Source organism: Nannospalax galili, unplaced genomic scaffold, assembly GCF_000622305.1.
Source record: "Nannospalax galili isolate Female #2095 unplaced genomic scaffold, S.galili_v1.0 scaffold2160, whole genome shotgun sequence".
Classification (NCBI taxonomy): Eukaryota; Metazoa; Chordata; class Mammalia; order Rodentia; family Spalacidae; genus Nannospalax; species Nannospalax galili.
This window is the reverse complement of record NW_008345983.1, coordinates 341,871-349,045: the sequence shown is the minus strand read 5'-3', so window position 1 is coordinate 349,045 and position 7,175 is coordinate 341,871. Positions and strand designations below refer to the sequence as shown.

General features: G+C 42.7%; 1 pseudogene; it reads right to left on the bottom strand.

The window, feature by feature from the left end:
* Positions 1-1,173: 1,173 nt before the first annotated feature.
* Positions 1,174-2,159, bottom strand: LOC103741493 (annotated as a pseudogene).
* Positions 2,160-7,175: the final 5,016 nt, after the last annotated feature.

Sequence of the window (7,175 nt, the reverse complement as noted above, 5' to 3'; positions counted from 1 at the left end):
ATGAGGACAAGTTTAGATTCCCAGAACCCATGTGAAAGTGGGGTGAGTGTGTAACACCAAGAAAGTAAGTGAGTAATCCCAGCATGCAGGAGGTGACAACAGGGAATCCCAGGACCAAGCGAGCTAGAATAGCCAAACTCCTGGAACCCAAGTTTGGGTTCAAATGAGAGACTTCCTCTATATATAAGGTGTACAGTTAGCTGAGGAAGACACACTGTGTCAACATTAGACATCCACATACAAAACATGTGCACATGCACCTGTATACACATACATAAACACACACATTAAAAAAAAGAACATGAGAAAATGCTTTGCATCTTTTAAAGAATGAAAGACACAGGATGCAATCAACTTTGCACACCCTGGCTACCTGCCACACTTAGGGTACTCTCAAACCAACACAGCAAATAGGAGAGAATTTTAACCATAAAGTAAAAAATACCATTCCTTATTTGTACAAGGAAAAAAACTATGACTATATATGTATAATTTGTATTTTTAAAAATGTAAATAAAATCTGGGACTAGAGAAATGGCTCAATGGTTTAAGAGTGCTTGCTGTTCTTGAGAGAGCCTAACTTCAGTTCCCAGTACCCACAACCAGCTTAAAACTACCTGTAAGTCTAGCTCCAGTGGGATCCACAGCTTCTGACCTCCTTGGGCACCTGCACTCATGTGCACATACCCACACACAGTCATACACACATACTCATAATCAAAATATATCTTAGAAAAATAGAATCTAATCCATCTTCAACATTAGACTTGCCCAAACACTTGGTCTTTTTCCAGGAGCTGCATGTTTGTGACTGGTGTCGCTTGAGGTTGTTGACACAAAGGGAGGGGCTACCTAGCTTCTTCTCCCTTTAATTAACAAACTAAACAGTAATTAGAAAAATAATAGAGAAAATAATTTCTGCCTTGTGAGGCTAGTCAACACATCAGCAAATGTTCGACAGGTGTCTTACCTTCACCATCCTCACAAGATGGCTCTGCAAGCAAAGGTGCTTGCTGCCGCATATGATGACTTGAATTCAAGCCCTGGAACCAACATGGTAGAAGGAGAGAACCAACACCTGATTTTCCTTTGACCTCCACTTGTGTGCTGTGCACATACATGTGCATGGGCACACACACACACACACACACACACACACACAGATACACAAACAGTAAAAAACTAGATGGAATTTTTAGCCTCAGAGTGAGAGCACAAGGCCTGTCCATCTGTTGGGGGTATGGACTGAGGAGGTAGGTGACACCCATGAGAGGGCCAGGGGACAGCACTCTTTTGGCATAGAGATCCTTGTAGATGTCCGCATCACACTTCATGGTGGAATTGAAGGTGGTTTTGTGGATACCGCAGGATTCCATGCCCAGAAAGGAAGGCTGGAAGAGCGCCTCCGGGCAGCAGAAGCACTCATTGCCAATGGTGATGACCTGGCCATGAGGCAGCTCATAGCTCCTCTCCAGGGAGGAGGAAGATGCAGTGGTGGCTATCTCCTGCTCTAAGTAAAGGACAAGGTAGCACAGCTTCTCCTTGATGTCACACATGCTTTCCCGCTCAGCTGTGGTGGTAAAGCTGTAGCCATGCTCCGTCAGGATCTTCATGAGGTAGTCTGTCAGGTCCTGGCAGCCAGGTCCAGATGCAGGATAGATGGGGGAGAGCATAGCCCTCATAGATGGACATGGAGTGGGTGACCCAGTCGCCAGAGTCCATCACGATGCCAGTGGTACCACCAGAGGCTACAGGGACAGCACACCCTGTTGGCTACATACATGGCTGGGGTGTTGAAGGTCTGAAGCATGACCTGTGCCATCTTTTCACGGCTGGCCTTAGGGTTCAGAGGATCCTTGATGAGCAGTCCCCGGGGGTAACACAGCAGCTCATTGTAGAAGGTGCCAAATCTTCTCCATGTTCTCCTGGTTGGTGACAAAGCCGAGTCAATGGGTACTTCAGGGTCAGGATACTTGCTCTGGGCCTCATCACCCAAGTAGGAGTCTTTCTGGCCCATGCCCACCTGGTGCCACAGGAGGCCCACAAAAGACCGGAAAGCCCAGGGAGCAAGCATCGGCCAGGGCTTCAACTCCCACGAAGCCGGCTTTGCGCAGGCTGGAGCCATTGTGGACTATGAGCACAGCTATATCTTCATCCATGGCCAATTGGGTGGCGTGTGTGTGGACAGGTGGAACTTGACAGTCAATGGAGTCATTCTTACCACATTCACTTTGAATTAGGGTTCTCCAGAGTAGCTGAATAAATAACACACACATAATTATAAGAGAAGATTGCTTAGGTTGGCTCCCATTATTACAAGCTGAGCACACCCACTAGGACCTAAAGAGCTGGCTGAACAGCTGTTGGAACCAGTAGCTGCTGAGCACAACCACCCAGAGTCCTCAGGACAATAGGGACCTGTGAAGCAACCGCAGCCCAAGGCTGGAGCCTGAAGAGCTCTGGAAACCAGCTCTACAAATCCATGCTCAAGGGCTGGACCGCCTGGAGTCATATCTTAGAGTGACAGGTGCTGGGAAAGTATTTTGGTTCTGTCCCTCTAGCAAACCCTGCCCAAGGCAAATGGCCCAATCCACTTTTAGGGTGGACCTCCCCACACGACTGTCTCCTCTGGAAACATCTCATAGACACACCAGGCAAATACTCTGCCCATTTCTCAAGTATGTTCATCAAGATTTTGTGCCCTGGAAAGAGCAACTTAAAGGAGGGGAGGTTTATTTTGACTCACAGCCCATGCATTTAGTCTGCCTGCTTGGCCCAGAGCACTTGGCAAAATTATCACAGTGTGCCTGCAATAGACAGAAACAAAGACAAAGGGCAGGAAGCTCCCTAGAACCTGCTCAGGGCCTGTTTTTCTCCAACAAACTCCACCCAGCCTCCTAATAATAATATCACAAATCAGTCAAGGGATTAAATTGACCCTTAGGTCAGACTCTCAGGGCCAAATAGTCCCTTGAAACACTCAGAGGTGCGTTCAGTAATCTAGGAAATTGTTAATCACATCAGGGTGACAATCAAAATGAACTGTTGCTTAATGTCTCTCAATCCAGTTAAGTTGATGTCCAACATTAATCATCAAATATTTCTGAACAGTGTCCAAAAAAAAAAAACCCTTAATACCCTAACTCTGTATGCAATGATTATTTTTATCTGATGCTTTTCTCTAATAAAATTATTGATGATCTGGGGTTGTCTCATTCCCCATGGTTGCAGATAAATGTACCTTGTGTTTTGCCTAGCTTCAGAACTGGCCCTTCCATTCACTTGATTCTCTATGTCATGCTGGCACTACACTTCAGGCTGTATTTTTCATAGCCTGTTTCCCTTGCAAAGCAGAAAAGTGTGAAAGTAGAAATCAAGATTTTTTCAGATTCAAACAGGAAGGCACCACCATGGGCAATGGCTGTGTCCAGCTCTCCACAACCTTCCACTTCATTTTTTATGACCTAGAAAACCTCTCCAAGAGCACCCAGGAGCTACCATCACTGGCTCTTCTCACTGACTGGAGCTGTAATCCACTCTCATGCCAGTATTCCACAGTGAGAGTTCGGTTGTGAATGCCTGTTGAGTGTTGGGAGCACCTGCCCAGGGCTTTAGTGTGTATCCAAGCAGGGATTCTCTAACTTGGCCTCACTGAGCCTCTGAATCAGATAAGTCTCTGTTAGCAGCAGGAGGACCAGTCCTCTCCACTATGGATTATGTAATAGCATCCCTTTTAATTTCCACAAATGATGTTTTTTCATCTCTAAGATCAGACCTACATGTTCCCAAGTTGACCAACCAAGGGCCAACGAGAACCTAACAGTTATGATGAATGTGACTTAGCAGGGTGTAAACATAGCTAGCCAATCCGAAACCTGCATACCCTCCTTCTCTGCTCCTGTTCCTGAAGACAGAAGTTCAGGTGTTTACATAAAACTGCCCCGTCTCTCTGCCTTTCACTAACTCAGGGCTTCCTCCAAGTAGCTCTAAGTGGCACCCACATTCTTCTCAGGAAACCGCTGACCATGATAACTGGTAAAACCTTGTCCATTTTCTCTGGCTTCATCTGCCTCTGGTACCGCCAACCCTCGCCCAGAGTAATGATCTTAAAACATGAGGACTCACCCACTGAAGCCAGCAGCAACCTTCTCCACCACTGTTGTATATCAATGTTTACAAATGTTTCATAATGCTCCATGAAGGACAAAACCACCCCAGTCAAGACCCACTGCTCAGAAGTGCTTACCATCTCTCTGAACTTTAGTAACTACTGCCCTGATGTCCCTTACTGCATACTGCAACAGCAGCGTGAGCACTTAATTATTTTAAAATATATTTTATTATTTTTATTTTATGTGTATGAGTGTATCAGCTGCATGTGTATAAGTGCACCCATGTCATGTAATGCCCGAGGAGATCAGAAATTGGATTCTGCTGGAACTAGAGTTATGGACAGTTGTTAGCTGTCATGTGGGTGCTGGAAACCAGGTCATCTGCAAGAGCAATCAGTACTCTTAACTGCTGAGTCATTTCTCCAGCATGAGCACTAAATTATAAACTTTTTATTTTGGTCTACATGGAATAGCTCCTGTCTTCCTAAACAAACCCTACTGAGGGACGTCACACAACTGAGAATTCCTATTTTTACATATTACTAGTTCAAAATGTACTCAATTTGGTCATTTAAATATTTAGTAGAAATTAAATATTCACGTGGTTTATAAAGCAATATATCCCAATTCTTTTGTATACATAATTTTTCAATATAAAAATATCCTTTGCTGGCCGTGGTAGTATAGTCCTAGCATTCAGGAGGCTCAGACATAAGGATACTTGAAATTCTGAAGATAGCCTGGTCTACACAGTGAGTTTGAGGCCAGCCAAGGGAGACCCATCTGAGGAAGCCAAAAGACAAACAAAAGAAACAGAAAGCACTTTAATCTTCACCGTTGAAAGCATATCTATCTCCTCCTTGGAGACATAGCTCCTGTCTTCTGAAATCAATTGTAATTTGAGGAAAAATGACCCAGTTGGCAAGCTTATTTCCGAGGGGGTGGCAGTTAGCTTATATTTTTAGAAAATGTTTATTCAAGAGTTAGATTATAATTTACCAAAATGTTAAGTATAAGAAGGAGGACTAAAAATAAAAGCACCCGATGTGGCTGTGAGACAGATCACTGTGTACTGCAGACTCATGTGCAGAACATATGGAGAAAGTGCTGTTTTCCTTCACTGTCAATGTCTCACTGGGCACAAACTCAGGGAGCAGGAGAACTGAGCTCTGATGCTTCTGAACAGGATCAGTTCTATCTGACCTGAGAACTTATTGTCAAAACAAACACACACCAAGGACCCTTACTTTTTGTTTGTTTATTATAATGTTACCTTCTAAGCATTGTGATTGATCTTCCCACAGATAACAGTTTTTAAAATTGAGCTATTTATGCCATTGTGGGGCTTTGTGGTCTTTGAGAGTCTCCAGTGGAGCCTTCCATAGAGGCGCCAGGTAACTAGAGAGTCAACATTAATCTTGACTAAATGTTTCAGAGTATAGAATTTCAGCCTTCTCCCATCTGCTCTCTAATCCTGCCTTTGAGAGACAAAGCCTCTGAGGGACTTCACAGTGTGGTGCAGAAAATATAAATAAGACTGAAAAAAAAAATCTCTTCTTAAGAAGCCAGCCCCCACTGAAGCCCTGCCAGGCCCAGAATTACAGTCTTTGGAAGCTTTAGAAGGAGGGAAGGAGGGTGAAATTGCAAGATGCTGTATCCCACATGAAATGATGGAATGGTTTTTCCTTGTGTAGACCAGAAAATGGGACAATACTTTGACCTAAATGGATTCACTTTGAAAATACTATATGCCTCTCAGCTTCTAAGAGGCTGATTGATGGTCAGTACTTTGAACGCATCTAACTGTCAAGCCATTGACCAACAGAGCTAACCACAATCCTGGATATGGCTCCAGCTGATCTCAGAGAAAAGTATTTTAGGCTTAAGAAAGTGAACGATTATAGCACATCGAATTTACATATTTATTTTATCCCTGAAGCCCATTAATATGTCAGTTATTAAATACTTATTTTAAATCTTATAAGACTGCCTATTCATATGAATTCAATTTAAAAAAAAAACCACAAGATGAAAAGCCTACTGACACCATCAACAACTTCTTCCTTTGAATGAATGAAATTGAAAAAGCATCCATCTTTTTGGCTTCAAGATCATCTGTTCATCTTTTCCTGTCTAGCAAACAGACTTTACAATGAAGCTTTCTCTTTTCTGTGTTTGGATTCGTTTAAGAAGTATTTACAGTTTCTAGTGTGGAACTGAATCTGTTCCTTGAGTTGTTAAAAAAGAAATCAAGACAGAAGAGGATAGAGAGGGGAGAGGGAAAGAGGTGGAGGAGAGAAAAAGAAAAAGAATTAGGATGGAAAGAAGGGGGAGAAAGAGTTCTTATAGGACATACATTTACATTCTAGGGTATAAAGAATTGGAGATTCATATTTTCATACATGAACTATGGTATTTCACCATTTATGTAAAGTTGCAGCCACACCACAGTCCAGGCACTACTCATTACCTCAAAAAAGTAATACTAAGCAGAGTGAGGTGAAAAATTTTAATGCCAAGCACATATCCTTCAAGAAGAGAGAGAACAGAAATAATCCCAAAGGAGTACAAATTGGTGCAACCACCATGGAAATCAGTGTGGAAATTCCTCAAAAAGCTTGATATTGATCTACCATATGAACCAGACATACTGCTTTTGTACATATACCCAAAAGACTCCATACCCTACTACAGAAATACCTGTTCATCTATGTTTATTGCTGCCCTTTACATAATAACAGAAATTGGAAACAATCTAAAGGTTCATCAACTGATGAATGGTTTATGAAGGTGTGGAACATATACACAATGGAATATTATTCAGCTCTTAAAAATGAAGTTATTAAATACACAGGTAAATGGATGAAACTGGAAACAATCATCCCAAGTGAGGTAACCCAGAAGCAGAAAGACAAATGTCACATATTCTGTCTCAGAGCTGGATGCTAGGTTTGAAATCTTAAATATGTATGTTTCAGTCTGAAAATTCAGAGGTCAAGAAGCTAATAAACAGCCATGGGTGGGTGGGGGAGGCTTCCTGAGACGGGTGGTAGAATATGAAGG